Raw genomic sequence first — 16,059 nt, 5'->3', positions numbered from 1 at the left:
AGGGAAGACCTGCTGTGCTTCTGATGGCTTTTCAGGTCCTAGTTCATGACACTCTTGTATCCTGCCTTCATTTCCTGGTTTCTGAGACACTTCTGTATTGTTATAATAAATTCTCCCCAAGTATTCTTGGTTTTCATCTAAAATAGCTCATGGGCTTTTCTGTTGCTTGCAGACAAAAGGCCTGTCATGTAGATATATATACATTTTTTTAAATCAGAGACTTTCCCCCATGACAACAACAATTTTGAAATTCTCAAGATTCTGTGGATCGACTGGGTGTTTTTCTGATCAATAGGATGTCAACTACATTTAGCTCATGGGTGAGCTGGAGTGTTGACTCATATTAATTCTCTAATCCTGCTGTAACAAGTTATCACAAATTTTGTGGCTTAAAAAACACAAATTTATCACCTAACAGTTCTGGAGGTCAGAAATCTGACACAGATGATTCTGGTCTAAAATCAAGGTGTCAGCAAGGTGGCCTTCCCTTCCGCAGGAGAGAGAGGCTGCTCAAATTCCTTGGCTCATGACCTCCTTCCATTTTCAAAGCCAGTAGTGGCTGGTCAAGTCTTTCTCATTAAGCCGTCTGGCTGGTTCTGACAGAGTCTCCTGTCTCTCTCTTTCCCTTATAACAGTCCTTATCCTACACTGGGTCCACAAAAATAATCCAGGATCACCTCTCCATCTCAAGTCTGCTGATTAGCAACCCCAATCCCACCTGCAATCTTAATTCTGTTACATCAGGACTGGCTACATAATTTGCAAGGCCCAGTGCAAAAAGAAAATGTGAGGCCCTTTGTTCAAAAAGGTGGGGGATCTCACTTTTTTGAGGATGTCACTAAAGTTACTTTCTTGTGTGGTGTCTCTCTTGAGTTGCCATAGCATTTTTTATTTGCAATTCGATGTCATTCTAAATTTTCAGAAATTCTAAATTATTATATAAATTTTACTTTTTATATTGTGCAATAGCAGTTTTAAATGCACATATAGCAGCATCTAACTCATATGTGAAATCACCATATTAATTCACATTTCACAGCTTGTTAAATGTATATGTATTTTCTGCTTACCAGAACAGCAGAAATGCTGCACAAAATTAACATGTAATATAAAATATTCACAGGTTCCAGGAATTAGGATGTGAACATCTTCAGTGGGCCATTATTCTTTTTAATGCAGCCAGAATACCTTGGTTCTTCTCCACGTGGCTCGCTCTTATTCTCCTACCAGCTTCCTGATGGCATCGTGATCTCAGAACAGTCAGGTCTTTTACATGGTGGTTCACTGGCTTCTTAGAGTGAACTTTCCAAGCAGGAAAGCCTCAGTGTGCAAAGGTTTATCAAGCCTCTGCTGTGTTGAGCTTGAGAATGTTCCATTGGCCAATACAAGTCATATGATGAAGCCCAGGGTCACTGTGGAAAGGGACTTCATAGAGCAAGAATACCAGGAGAAAGCATTGATTATTCAAGGTCACTATTGGGACAGTTACCGCAATCACAATTAGAATCTTCTTTTCAATAAGCTTTGCACATCATCCTCAAATGTCCAAAATTACAAAAGAGGGGAGCATTGTAAATGTTACAAAATATTTACTGATTCAAATTGTCTCCATTTACTGATAGCATGATCTTATATATAGAAAACCCTAAAGACTATCAAAAACTGTTAGAACTAATAAATGAATTCAGTGAAGTTGAAGGATTCAAAATAAATATGCAAAAATCATTAACATTTCTATACACTTATAATGAACTATTCAAAAAAGTAATTAACAAAACAACACCATTTATAATTGCAACAAAAATAAAATAAAATCTTAGGTACACATTTAAACAAGGAGGTGAAAGATGGAAAACTATAAAAAATTGATTTTAAAAACTGAAGAAAACACAAATAAATGAAAAGACACCCTGTGTTCATGGACTGGAAGAATTAGTGTTGTTAAAATGTCCATAGTGCTCAAAGTATCTAGATTCAATGCAATCCCTATCAAAATTCCAATGTCATTTTTCACAGAAAAAGAAAAAACAATCCTTAAATTCATAGAAACCACAAAAGACTGAATAGCCAAAACAGTCTTGGGCAAAAGGAACAAAGCTGGAGGCATCACACTCCCTGGATTCAAAATATACTATAAAGTTATTGTAATCAAAACAGTTATTGTAATTAGAACATGGTGCAGGCATAAAAACAGACACATCAACCAATGGAAGATGATAGAAAGCCCAGAAACAAACCCACAACTTTATAGTCAAATTATTTTTGACAAAGATGCCAAAACACACAATAAAGAAAGGACAGTCTTCAAAAAATGGTATAGGGTAAACTGGATATTCACATGCAGAAGAATGAAAGTGGATGCTCATCTCACATCATATGCAAAAATCAGCTCAAAATGGATTAAAGACTTTAATATAAGACCTGAAACTGTAAAGCTACTAGCAGAAAACATAGGTGAAAAGCTTCAATACATTGATCTGGGCAGTGATTTTTTTGTATAGGTCCCCAAAAGCACAGGGAACAAAAGTGAAAATAGGCAAATGAAACTGCATCAAACTAAACAGCTTCTGCACAGCAAAGGCCACAATTGACAAAGTGATAAGACAACCCTTGAGTGGGAGAAAATATTTGCAAACCATACATCTGATAAAGGTTTAATATACAAAATATCTAAAGCATTCATACAACTCAATGGCAAGAGACAAATAACCTGATTTTTTTTTTTTAAATGGGCAAAGGACTTGCTATGGTTTGATTTGGCCCCCAAAGTTCGTATGTTGGAACTGAGTCCCCAGTGCAACAGCGTTGAGAGGTAGGACATTTAAGAGGTGATTAGGTCATGATGACTCAGCCCCAATAAAGGGATTAATGTTGTTATCTTGAGATAGGTTGGTTATAAAAGCAAATTTAGTTCTCTCTTGCTCTCTGTCTCACCATGTGATGCCTTCTGCCAAGTTATGATGCAGCAAGAAGGCCTTCACCAGATGCAGCCCCTTGATCTTGAACTTTCCAGCCTCCAGAACCTTGAGTCAATAAATGTATGTTCTTTATAAATTACCTAGTCTCAGATATTCTGCTATAGCAGCACAAAATGGACTAAGACAGACCAGACAAGAACAGATATTTTTCAAGAGAAGGCTTACATGTGAGTAACAAGTTTATGATAAAATGCTCAACATCACTAATCATTAGGGAATGCAAATTAAAACCACAGTATCATCTCATACCTGTTAAAATGGCTATTATAAAAAATATGAAAGATAAGTGTTAGCGAGGATACAGAGAAAATGGAACTCTTACACATTGGTGGTAAGAATGTAAATTAATACAACCATTATGGAAAATGGTATCAAAGTTCCTGATAAAACAAAAAATAGAACTATCATATGATCCAGCAATCCCACTTCTGGTTACATATAAAGGAACCGAAATGGATATGTCGAAGGGAAATCTGCACCCCCATGTTTATTGCAGCATTATTCACAATAGCCAAGGTATGGAAACAACGTAATTGTCCATCAGTGGATGAAGCGATTAAAAAAATGTGGCGTATATGCACAATGGAATATTATTCAGCCATAAAGAAAGAAAATTATTTCATTTACAATAATGTAGATGAAACTGGAGGACATTATGCTAAGTGAAATAAGCCAGGCACAGAAAGACAAATACCACATGATCTTACTCATATATGAAATCTAAAAAATCTAACTCAGTGAAGTAATGAGTAGAGTGGTGGTTATCAGAAGCCAAGGGGAAGGAGGAGAAGGGAGAGGGAGGGAAATGGGTAGTTGTTCGAAAAAGGGTACAAAGTTTCATTTAGAAAGGAGGATTAAGTTTTGAGATCTATCTCACAGCAGGATAACTATAGTCAATAATAATGTATTGTATATTTCAAAATAACTAAGGGAGTACATTTCACATCACCACAATAAATATCAGAAATTCCACTTAAAGAACTTATTCATGTAACCAAGCACCACCTGTTTCCCCAAAAACTATTGAAATAATAATAATAAATAAAATAGGCAGGGTGCAGTGGCTCACGCCTGTAACCCCAGCACTTTGGGAGGCCGAGGTGGGTGGATCACGAGGTCAAGAGTTTGAGACCAGCCTGGCCAACATGGCAAAATCCCGTCTCTACTAAAAACATACAAAAAATATTAGCCAGGCATGGTGGCAGGTGCCTGTAATCCCAGCTACCTGGGAGGCTGAGACAGGAGAATTGCTTGAACCTGGGAAGCGGAGGTTGCAGTGAGCTAAGATCGTGCCACTGCACTTCAACCTGGGCGACAAGAGCAAGGCTCCATCTCAAAAAATAATAATAATAATAAATAAAAACAAATGAAAAAATAAAGACATTCAAATTATAATTATGTCAATCTGTTTTCTAAAGTTAAATTAAGATTAATGACTGAATGTAACAATATATTAAATGAACTTAAGTTCATATATGTTACAAAAGTGTATTACAAATAAAATAATAAAAGCATTAAAAAGTCAAGTAAAGAGATGAACATGTTAATTAGCTTTATTTAATCATTGCACATTGTATACATATATCAAAACATCACACTGTACCCCACCTAAATGTATATCATTATGATTTATCAATTAAAAATTATAATAAAATTAGAAAGAAGAGATTTTTCTTTTTTTATTTAACTTTTAAGTTCAAGGGTACATGTGCAGGTTTTTTATATAGGTAAACTTGTGTCATGGGGGTTTGTTGTACAGATTATTTCAGGTGTGGGATATAATCTCCGGTGTGCCGGTGTTACAGCGCAGTATTGGGGTGGGAGTTACCCGATTTTCCAGGTGTTGTGTGTCTCAGTTCCCCTGGCTAGGAAAAGGGACTCCCTTCCCCCTCGCGCTTCCCAGGTGAGGCGATGCCTCGCCCTGCTTCAGCTCTCGCTGGTCAGGCTGCAGCAGCTGACCAGCACCGACTGTCCGGCACTCCCGAGTGAGATGACCCCAGTACCTCAGTTGAAAATGCAGAAATCACCGGTCTTCTGTGTCGCCCGCGCTGGGAGATGGAGACTGAAGCTGTTCCTATTCGGCCATCTTGCTCCTCCCACCAGATTATTTCATTACTCAGGTATTAAACCTAGTGCCCATTAGTTAGTTTTCTTTATCCTCTTTCTCCTCCCTACCTGCACGCTTTGATAGGCCCCAGGGTGTATTGTTCCTCTCTATGTGTCCATGCATTCTCATCTTTTAGCTCCCACTTTGAGAACATGTGGTGTTTGATTTTTTTTTTTTTTCCTGCGTTAGTTTGCCAAAGATAATAGCCTCAGGCTCCATCCATGTTCCTGCAAAGGACATGATCTTGTTCTTTTTTTTATGGCTACACAGTATTCCAAGGTGTATATGTACCACATTTTCTTTATCCAGTTTATCATTGATGGACATTTAAGTTGATTCCATGTTTTTGCTATTGTAAACAGTGCTGCAGTGAATATACATGTGCATGTATCTTTATAATAGACTTATTTATATTCCTTTGAGTATATACCCAGTAATGGGATAGCTGGGTCAATGGTATTTCTACTTTTAGGTCTTTGAGGAATCACTGCACTGTCTTCCACAATGGTTGAATTAATTTACACTCCCACCAACCATGTAAAAGCATTCCTTTTTCTCCGCAACCTCACCAGCATGTTATTTTTTGACTTTTTAGTAATAGCCATTCTGACTGGTGTGAGATGGCATCTCATAGTGGTTTTGATTTACACTTCTCTAATGATCAGTGATGTTGAGCTTTTTTTCATATAATTGTTGGCTACATGTATGTCTTCTTTTGAAAAGTGTCTGTTCATGTACTTTGCCCACTCTTTAATGGGGTTGTTTTTTTCTTGTAAATTTGTTTAAGTTCCTTATAAATACCGGATATTAGACCTCTGTCACATGGATGGTTTGCAAAAATTTTCTCCCATTCTGTAGCTTGCCTGTTTACTCTGTTCATAGTTTCTTTTGCTGTGCAGAAGCTCTTTAGTTTAATTAGCTCCCATTTGTCAATTTTTGCTTTTGGCAACTTTGTCATGAAATCTTTGCCCATTCCTATGTCCAGAATGGTATTGCCTAGGTTGTTTTCCAGGGTTTTTATAGTTTCAGGTTTTACATTTAAATATTTAATCCATTTTGAGTTAATTTTTGTCTTTAATTCATCTTGAGTTAATTTTGTATATTCCCAGAGTAGTGTCTTCATTGCAGGGGCAAAGATAGCACACACTCCATCCTCATTCCAGCCAGTGGAAAGGAGGAAATGGGACAGGTAGACATCTTCCCTTTAAAAGTTTCTACATATTAGTCGAATTCACATGCCATTGACTTGGACTTAGTAATACGATCATACCTCTAAGCAAATGAGGCTGGGTAGCCCTTACCAGCTGAAAAATTCCTTTAGGAAGGAAGACGAGAAAAGCAAACATGGGGGCACAACTAGCCATATCTTCCACATTGTGTAACTGATATTCCTCATTTATGTTGAGTCATGTTTTTTGTTTTTTGTTTTTTTTTTTTCTTGTAAAAGTATCTTGTTTTTTGTCATGTGTGATTCTTTGGAAAGAAAATATTAAGTTCAGGGCTATTTCTATTTTATGTGTTGGTTCTTTGTGAAAGAGAGAGAAAGAAATTAGCAACACAGAAAGTCATCACACCTGCTAGTTTCCAAAGCTCAGTTTAGCTGTCTTCTGGTAATCTGAGGTCACTTGTGATTAGGGTCCTTGAATCTTTAGGTTTTGTCCCCTCTCCAAAGCTTCTCCTGAGTCTCTGCTTCCAGCTTCCTTGCTTCACAATCACCTTCTCCAGTGTGTCTTCAACTCTTGATGTATCTATCTTCCTCAGTTAACTTGCTGGCAATAGCCTGCCTGAAACAGACCTAAAATAGGACCATCTCCTTAGTCCTTACTTTCATCACTCTAGGCATTCCTTTTATATTTACTGCTGTTATAGATGATCACAAACCTAGCGCTTAAAAGAACACCAATGTATTATCTTACAGTTTTGTAAGTTAGAAGTCTGACACGGGTCTCACTGGGCTAAAATCAAGGTATATACAAGCCTGCATTTCTTCTGGATATTGTAGAAGAGAATATTTCCTTTGCCTTTTCCACCTTATAGAGGCATCTGCATTCCTTGGTCACGAAACCTTTCTCCATCTTCAAAGCCAGCAACAGGAGGTTCAGTATTTCTCACATCACTTCACTCTGACCTCTTCCAGAGTCACATCTGCCTCTGGCTTCCCCCTTCTGCCTCCTTCTTCCACTTTTAAGGACCGCTGTAATCACATAGGGCTGACCACATAATCCAAGACAATCTCCAAATCTTAAGATCAACTGATTAACAACTTTCATTCCATCTGCAACCTTTATTCCCCTTTGCCATGTAACATAACGTATTCACAGTTTCCAAGGAATAGGACATGGACATCTTGTAGGGGGCATTATCTTCCCTACCACAATCCCCATTTTTATTCTACTTCCATTGTGATCAAAAGCACAGATAAAAATCTTTTCTTCTCCTCCTGGCTTTCCTCCACTCCTACTCCCAAGTCAGGTCATTATTCAGCTCAAGGATTGGTACTTGAGAACCAAGCTTCCTACCAATTGTCACCTTAATTTGTACATAATCACCTATTCAATTTTAAGTTATTCTATAAATGAATGAGTCACAGTTCAATGTGCTTAATTGAAAGATAGCAAAATGAAGAGGTGATCTTTAGCAACATTTTTAAGCTGCCTTGTACTTGATTTCAAGTTCTAACCACTTGACTTTGGGTTTACAGCACTCTGTGCAATGTTAGTAGCAGCTCTTAAGAAATGAAACTCAACCTCACTCAGAATGATTTGTCAAACCTGGGAAACAGAAGCATTAATATTATCAATTTTGGAAGTTAAGTCTGGGGCTTCAAAGCTGTTTCTGAACAGAGGAACAAGTGAGGAGAATCAGTAAGAGGAGAATGAAAAAGTCCTTGAAAAGTTTTTATATTCAAGTCATTCTACTATAATTAGCCAAACTGCAAATGCATCATCATGGCCCGAAGCAGTGGGATTTAGTAGCAAGATCATGGGAAGAATAGTAGAAGGGCTGGATTCCCACCCAGCTTTTATCACCAACTTGTAGGCACTAACCATGATGAGTTCAAGTTTTATCTTCTTCAGGATGAGGGAGGAAGGCTCTTGGCGCCAACCACCTGAGTGCTAATCAAGGCCAGGAAAGCAATTCTTGCTCCTCCTAGAGTTGAAAGTAGATATGAGAGAATGGTCTCTTGCTTGTAACTCCGTAAAAATTTACATCTGATGGGACTGAGTAATGGAATGAGTTTGCGTGGATGGTTGCCAAGGCACCAGTAAGCTGTGCCCATCTGGGGGTTGGTGACACAGTCCTTAGTCAACTAACAGCCACTACTCTGCCCTTGAACGGCCCCAACCTCTGCTGCTCTCTGGGACCAAGTCCTCACTGTGGCCTGGGTTGTGGTTTTACACTGTATTTCCCTCTTCCTTCCTGAAAGATGAATCAGACTGACATGATTTTTGCCATTCTCTGAAGGGAACTGAGCAAATGTGGGTGTGTTTTTGTGAGTGTTTCTTTTCCCAAGAACCAGACAGTGGCATTTATGATCAATCAATTTTATTAGACAAATATACTACATGCTTTATTTTCTTGATTAGAAAATGAGAAGCCAGTGTACTGCCTAGTTACATTTTACTCTGTGTGTTTTAATACTGTAACATAAAGTTTATGAATAAATAATCTACAAATGAGATTCAGGGATAAAAAACTCTACAATTTTGTATGTATACATGTGAGTATACATCTTTCTGATAAGAAGGTCTATAACATATCAGATTTTCAACAGAATCCATGAACCAAGATAAGACCAACTAATATAGAAGAATGTTCCATTGCTAGAGAGTTAACTTCAATTATTGCCATCCACTGATGGAGGCAGCTAATATTCTTAATAATTACAATCATTTACTATCAAGCATCATGTAGTAAAAGTTCTCTTGATCAATCACTCCTGAACAGCTTGGCCAGATTAACCAGTGTTCTCCGTTTCATCTGTAAAATACATTCAAGAAAAATATACTCAAGAAAAAGCCTTGGCCCTTCATCAAAGGATTGGGAGACTAATGCAAATTTACATGTTTTGAGTTAAATTTAAATGTTTAAGAAATGTATGAATCATTTTTATGATTCCCAGATTGAACCAACTTTTTCTATGAGCCAAACAACCATCAATTCCCATTGAATTAATTTAGAACAATTCTCCTATGTTGGGATCCCAAATAGGATGGAAAAAATGGGTTTCAGGACCCAAATTTTTCAAGGATGTTAATAGTGTACTTTCAGTGATCCAGAAAAAGAAAATGAATGGATACATTCAACTCTACAGATGATTCCATATTCAGTATCAATATGTTCTTTAGATAAGAGTTGGGCTTTTTTGACTTCAAACTATACTAAAATGCTACAGTAACCAAAGCAGCATGGTACTGGTACAAGAACAGACATATAGACCAATGGATCAGAATAGAAAACTCAGAAATAAGACCGCACACCTACAACCATCTTCAGAGAAAGATGGGAGGTGATATGATTTGGCTCTGTGTCCCCACCCAAATCTCATCTTATCTCAAATTGCAGTCCCCATCGGGTCCAGGGAGCTGGGAGGTGATTGGATTATGGGATGGTTTCCCTCATGCTGTTCTCATGATAGTGGGGAAGTTCTCATGAGATCTGGTGGTTTAAAAGTGGCAGTTTCCCCTGTGCTCTGTCTCTCTCCTGCCACCTTGTGAAGAAGGTGTCTTGCTTTTCCTTTGCCTTCTGACATGATTGTAAGTTTCCTGAGGCCTCCCCAGCCATGCAGAACTGAGAGTCAATTAAGTCTCTTTCCTTTATAAATTACGCAGTCTCAGTTAGTATTTTTATAGCAGTGTGAAAATGAACTACTACAGGTGGAGTAAAACTACATAACACTTCACAGCAAATTGAGAAAATGTCCAACCGTACCTACCAAAGAATAGTAGGGTGGACTGAGGGTGTTAATGGTGATTATGTGGTGATTAAAGTGTCTCCAACTCCACTACCTCTCATTCTCAAGCATCACCACTGTATTTATAAAAATCTCCATGACTACTGTGTAGAGAATGAACATAGAGGAGCAAAAGTAGATGCTTGATATGAGGTTTGCTGCAGTGGCACAGGTAGGAGATGATAGTGACTTGGAATTAAGGAGATAATGATGGGAATGAAGCAAAACAGACTATTGTTTTTCTATAAGAATGTAATTGACAGTCACCAGTTCTGTGGCATCCTGGAAATTGTAGAATGCTCCTCCAAGCTGTGCTCTTGCCTCTTTTCTTCATGGTGTTTCTGAATTCAGATGTGTTGTAGACACTGCCCACTCTGATCCTCTCAACCCCATTTTATCATTGTCATATGCCCATCTCCTGGCTGTGGTGTGCTTTTGGCCAAGAATGGAATGCATTTGGAGCTCTTTGTCACAAGACTACCCTCCAGCTACTGAAGGACTTTGCCCAAACATGTTGACAGCCAGAAGTGTCTAAGACTTCACGTCCCTCCCACCCCTACTTCTCATTCTACCTGACCAGCTCTTAGCTAATGACGGATGGGTATGGGAATCTGAAAACCTGGCTCCCAAGCCCTGTGTTGAGACAACTCTGAGGCATAACTTACCCTCCAAAGCCACCCTCTATGGCATTTTGCCTCAGAACTCACTTCAATTGGCTTCTTTTCTTCTGCTGTCCTACTTTCTCCACTTCCTTACTCCTGAAAAATTCACTTGCACACAAATCCTTATGTCAGGTATTGAGGAGCCCAATCTAAGACAAAACTCTTCTCGCAGGGCTCCCTTCAGGACGAGGGCTTCTCTGACTCACAAGCACAACTCTAAAATTTTATCTGGGAGCCTGCAAAGTCTCATAAAAATGGGTGACTAAACAAACTCCAGCTTAAAAACACTTTAAAATCCAGACTTTGGATATTACATTTAAATCCTTTACCCACTTTATTAATTACATACGTTAGAAATTCTATAGGCTGTAAGACAAGACTTTGCCATTACTTTGTAAGTTCAGGTTTGAAAGAGTCACTTCTCTTTGAGTGTCAACTTCCTCATTTATACAATGAAGATAATAGTATCTAACTTGGAGATCAGAAATAAGGTGTATATAAAGCTCTCACCATAATGTTTAGAATAAGAAGTCGCTTAACAGTTGTTGATGATTATTAGCCTTATAAAGGATAATTAGCCTCTCTTGGGCTACTGGCCCAAGAACCTCAGCCAGTCTGATATTTTTCTCTAAATCTGTAGCAAAATGAGAAAACTGAAGCCAATGCAATATGTTTTTCCCACAACTAAAATCACTCTGTTTCTAAAGTCAACATGTCTCTTCTCTTTTTAAATGGTAGTTATAATACATGGAAGTTCTATTTCTAATGACCATATTTGAAAAAATTAAAAAGTGACAACTTGATATCAGTTCTCAAATTTTCTTTTGAGATCCAAAAACCTGAGAACCAACTTTCTAAGTCAGCATTATAACCAATATAGAAAGCTGCTATTAAGTGAATACTGCTCTTTTTGAGTATTTGTTTCCAGTAATTTTCTGCCATGACTTTTGTCATAGAAGGGTCACATCTGTGGCCCTGCCCCATGGGTATCACTCCCAGGGTAGCCTTTTGTCCCCTACTCAAGAAAGCCTATTGTTGTGCGATTGGTTGAGGATATCATTATTACAGGCATAACCTTGATTCTGCACTGGTTTATTTTTAATAAGTTAAAAAATCCACAAACATCACAACTTTAGCTACCATTAATAATAAATTATTTGCAATGTGTCCTACAACTGATCACTACACACTGGAATGGCCTGAAAGGGTGATACAGAACCAAATGAAACTTGGGTAGGACTACAGATGACAACTGACTCTCTTAATCCACACAACTAACCCAGGGAGAGCAGGATGAAAGCACAGTCAAAACACATTTTCTGTATTTGCATATAAGATGTATCTTTTTATTTAAAAAAAAGCATAAATATTTAAGTATTAAGTTAGACCATATGAAATCTCCATCCGCATTTTCATATGGTTCAACCTAACACTAATTATGAACATTGGCTGAATTTTAAAGTTTTTATAGATACAAAAAGAGGCCCTGCCTTACTCTTAACCTCAGCCAGATACCTTCTTAAATAAACTGCACTTAATATTAAACACGCTTATCTCGGAATGTTCACTCCAAGACTAAGTAAATGGATCTTAATCATTTTTGTAGATTCAAACAAAGCCTTCCAGGAAATATAACTGGGTCTGGGTCTTTCTTCACCCTTTAGGAACCATGTTACTACTAATGCTTTACCCTTGATTTGGGCATGAGACTTTAAGGCATTTCTTAGCATTCCCCCAGAAGTATTAGCGTCCACTGACCCATCTCTGTTGCTTATTTTGGTGCCAACCTCTTGGGCACAAGACAGAATATTTGAGCATGAATCCAACTCGGCCATGTTCTGACTTTATGAGGACAGACTCCTTTTCGATCACAAACTCTTCAATGTAAATGTACATGTGTCTTATTCTTTCAGTTAATGGCTTCAATCTACATTGTATTTCCTTTTTTCATGTTGAAAGAAAAATAAACTATTACCTTTCAACATGATTGATTTTTCAAGCTATTTTTAATCATAAAAGTAGAAACCAGAAAAGCAAGAAAAATCAAGGCTTGACTGCCCATCCACGAGTGGTATATTCAAATCACTATATAATAAATAGTTACCTATGACTGTTATAAAAGCAGATAACCTAATGTGTTAGTTGCATATCCAGTGTTTTGCACAGCATTGTAAGATTTGATCTCTCCCAGGAGTCACCAAGTCATGCCATACCTCAGTCTCTGCAAAGTGTGGGTTTATTTTGTCCTCACTGATTTTCCTTCAGGGACTTTGGTCACAATAGCTTGCTCCCCTGTGGTTGCCCAACTTGAATCAAGTGATGCTTTGAGTCAAGTTGCTTTTTCCTTAACTGAGAAACCAAAGACAGACCGCAGTTAACAATAGTCTTAAAAATAACATCTTGGGAATAATCATCACATGGTTCTTTATTACAGGAAATGCATACCAAATGTCGCCTTGTATTTAAACCTGAAAAGTGGGCAGAGTGTAGGCAGACAATTACACCAGAGGCTATTTAAGGAGGGCAGGTTTTCCATGACTGGCAACAGTTGGCCTTAGAACTCCATCTGTTCCAGACTTAATTTTACATGTAACTATTAGCACAGGTGCCATTAGTTAATATTATAGAAGCAAATTGATTATCATGTAACCTTTTGGAAGTGAGTGGCTCGTTCAAATCCCTCTGGCATGACCGTACGTCCAGTACGTTCAGTATGGGTGAGGAGCAAAAACAAAAGACAAACTTGCAAGGACTGTGTCTTTGAGGTTTTTTTAGTCCTTGGAACCAGGGACATGAATTTAATTTAAAGGCCCCTGGAATACAGAGGCCCTTTTACAATTCTCACCACTTCCCTGGAAATCTAACTAGCCAAATGCTACAGGGACATCAGAGCCAGCTACATAATCCGAGGGCCCAGTGCAAAATGAAAATGCAGGTCCTCTTGTTCAAAAAAACAGGAAAAAAATTTGCCATCAAAGGCATAAATATATAAAGCTTTTTCCTTTCTTCTGCAGTTTCTCTCTTGAATTGTCATGGTATTTCTCATTTGCTTTTTAATGTTGTTCTAAGTAAAGAAAAATTAAAATTTTAAATTATTAGCATAAATTTACCATTCATCTTATATTACACGATGCCAGTTATAAATGCAAATATAAGAGCATTTGACCTATATGTGGAAACACCAAAAATTACACAATTTGTATTTCATCATTCATACGTTTATGTGTATTTTGTTCTTACCAAAAGAGTGGAATTGCTGCACAAAACTAATTCAACTGTTTTTATTTCACTTCTTCATATGTACACATTCTATCAACACTCAATCTCGGCTTCCTGAGAAGTAAGGAAGAAGTAAAAGGAAAAGGAATGTGTTGCTCTGTCATTCTCTTTCCTTCTATTGCACCATTTTCAGTGGTTGGCTAACATGTGGAAGTAACACAACTAAGAAAGAATATGATGGGGTTCCTTGGTCCTCCATGTTTCTTAGAATGGCATTGCCTTAGTTCTGAAATCAAAGCAAGTTCAAAGGGAAAGCAAGTTCCAGTTCAAATGGAAAGTGTGGCTTCTCAGGGCTGATGGCCCCCCTGCCTACTCAAGTGTAGCCGTAACACCCTTTGAGTGAGCCTCTGTGAATTCACATACACAATGGTTCCGCTGAAATTCTGTGCTCAGAGGCATTGCAAACTCTATATGCCAACGGGGCAGCCAGGAACAGCACACACATATATCATTCGCGTCTCCACTACCCATGTTCATGCTCCATTGTCCAACCAGCCCTCACTAACAAAATGTAAGTTCAAAAGTAAAATTATTAAGAATTTCAAGATGACAGCAGGACATAAAACCAAAGTGCAGGGCCCTTCTGAGGGTGGACCCCTGTATGACTACACAGATCTCAAACCCTTGAAGCCGGCCTTGGGAGATATTTCTCTTTACACTTCAACATTTGTTAAGCATCACGTATGTGTGAAAAAGTGAATGAAACAGAGTATGAGACTCATGCCATCCTTTAAGTCTCTTGGGGGCTGTTTGGGTGATTGCTATGTTGATGTTTCCAATAGAAGTGCTACCTGCTTAGCTCCTGAGATGATGCCTAAAGTTGCAAGAGAATATCGATAGCACTCTTGGGGTATGCCTTATACCCAAAATTGCATTCCCTTGAGGTAAACAAGTGAAAAATACAAGATTTCTGAAGCTGAGACTTAACACTAACTTATGAGCTCAACTTGGCATTCAGAATATATTACCCAGGAGAGTTATTATAGACATACATGCTACAGACGGAACAAGGTGACCAGACACAGCTCTTAGCAGCTTGCCTAAACAGCAACCTAGTGAGCCCCGGCGGTAGATTTGTTGAACCTGAAGTAGTAGCAGAAACTAATTACATTTTTAAATTTTATTTTACTTTTAATTGTGATAAAAACACATACAATTTATCATCCTAACCATTTTAAGCATACAGTTCAGTAGTGTTAAGTATATTCACATTGTTATGCAACGAATCTCCAGAACTTTCTCTTCTTGCAAAACTGAAACTCTGAACTCATTAAACAACTCTGATTTTCCCCTCCCTCCAGCCACTGGCAACCACCATTCTACTTTCTGTTTCTAAGAGTTTAACTACTTTCGATACCTCATGTAAGTGGAATCATGCAGCATTTGTCTCTTTGTGACTGGCTTGTTGCACTTAGCATAATGTCTCAAGGTGCATCCATGTTGTTGTGTATGTCAAAATTTCCTCCCTTTTTAAGGCTGAATAATATTCCATTGCATGTATATACCACATTTTGTTAGAAAGCACTTGGGTCGCTTCCACCTTTTGGCTATTGTGAATAATGCTGCTACAAACATGGGTGTGCAAATATCTCTTAGAGACTCTGCTTTCAGTCGTGTTGGATATATATCCAGAAGTGGAATATCTAGAGTAAACAATGATTTTAAATCACATTGATCCATGTTGGGAGATAAAATGATGTTTGGAATTGTCAGGAGACTATCTTGGGAGTTTGAGGGGTAAAAGAAGTAAAGTGGAGGCACTAAGTTTGAAACAGTTCAAGTGCCTCCCATGCAGTTGTTCAATGATGTGACCTCCTGAACTGGAGAGACAAAATTGCTGACCAAAATAAGTATAGAGACAAATACTCTAACCCAAAACTTCAGATTGGAATCAAGTACCGCTAAAATAAGTACACTGAAGACATGTAGAAGAAATACTCACTGGCCATCCAATTGTTCTTGGAGAGATAAAACTGCTAAGACACTGTTTATGGGTTTGTAACTCAGCACTTGGAGCAATGCAAAAGAACCCTCTGTGGCAAGATAGCAATCTGCAGACAGAAAACAATGTCTCCAGTG

At 38.1% G+C, this 16,059-nt stretch overlaps 1 protein-coding gene across 1 annotated transcript in view; it reads right to left on the bottom strand.

The window, feature by feature from the left end:
* Positions 1-13,420, bottom strand: part of NDP (norrin cystine knot growth factor NDP) — a 66,934-nt gene extending 53,514 nt beyond the window's left edge. The window contains exons 1-2 of the mRNA XM_023202815.1: positions 13,352-13,420; positions 12,915-13,050 (exon numbers count right to left, since the gene is read on the bottom strand). The gene's annotated coding sequence lies outside the window, so the exon portion shown is untranslated. The remainder of the gene's footprint in view (positions 1-12,914; positions 13,051-13,351) is intronic.
* Positions 13,421-16,059: the final 2,639 nt, after the last annotated feature.

This window comes from Piliocolobus tephrosceles, chromosome 12, assembly GCF_002776525.5.
Source record: "Piliocolobus tephrosceles isolate RC106 chromosome 12, ASM277652v3, whole genome shotgun sequence".
In the NCBI taxonomy this organism is placed as follows: Eukaryota; Metazoa; Chordata; class Mammalia; order Primates; family Cercopithecidae; genus Piliocolobus; species Piliocolobus tephrosceles.
The sequence above is the reverse complement of the archived record's forward strand: the minus strand, read 5'-3'. Positions and strand labels throughout refer to the sequence as shown.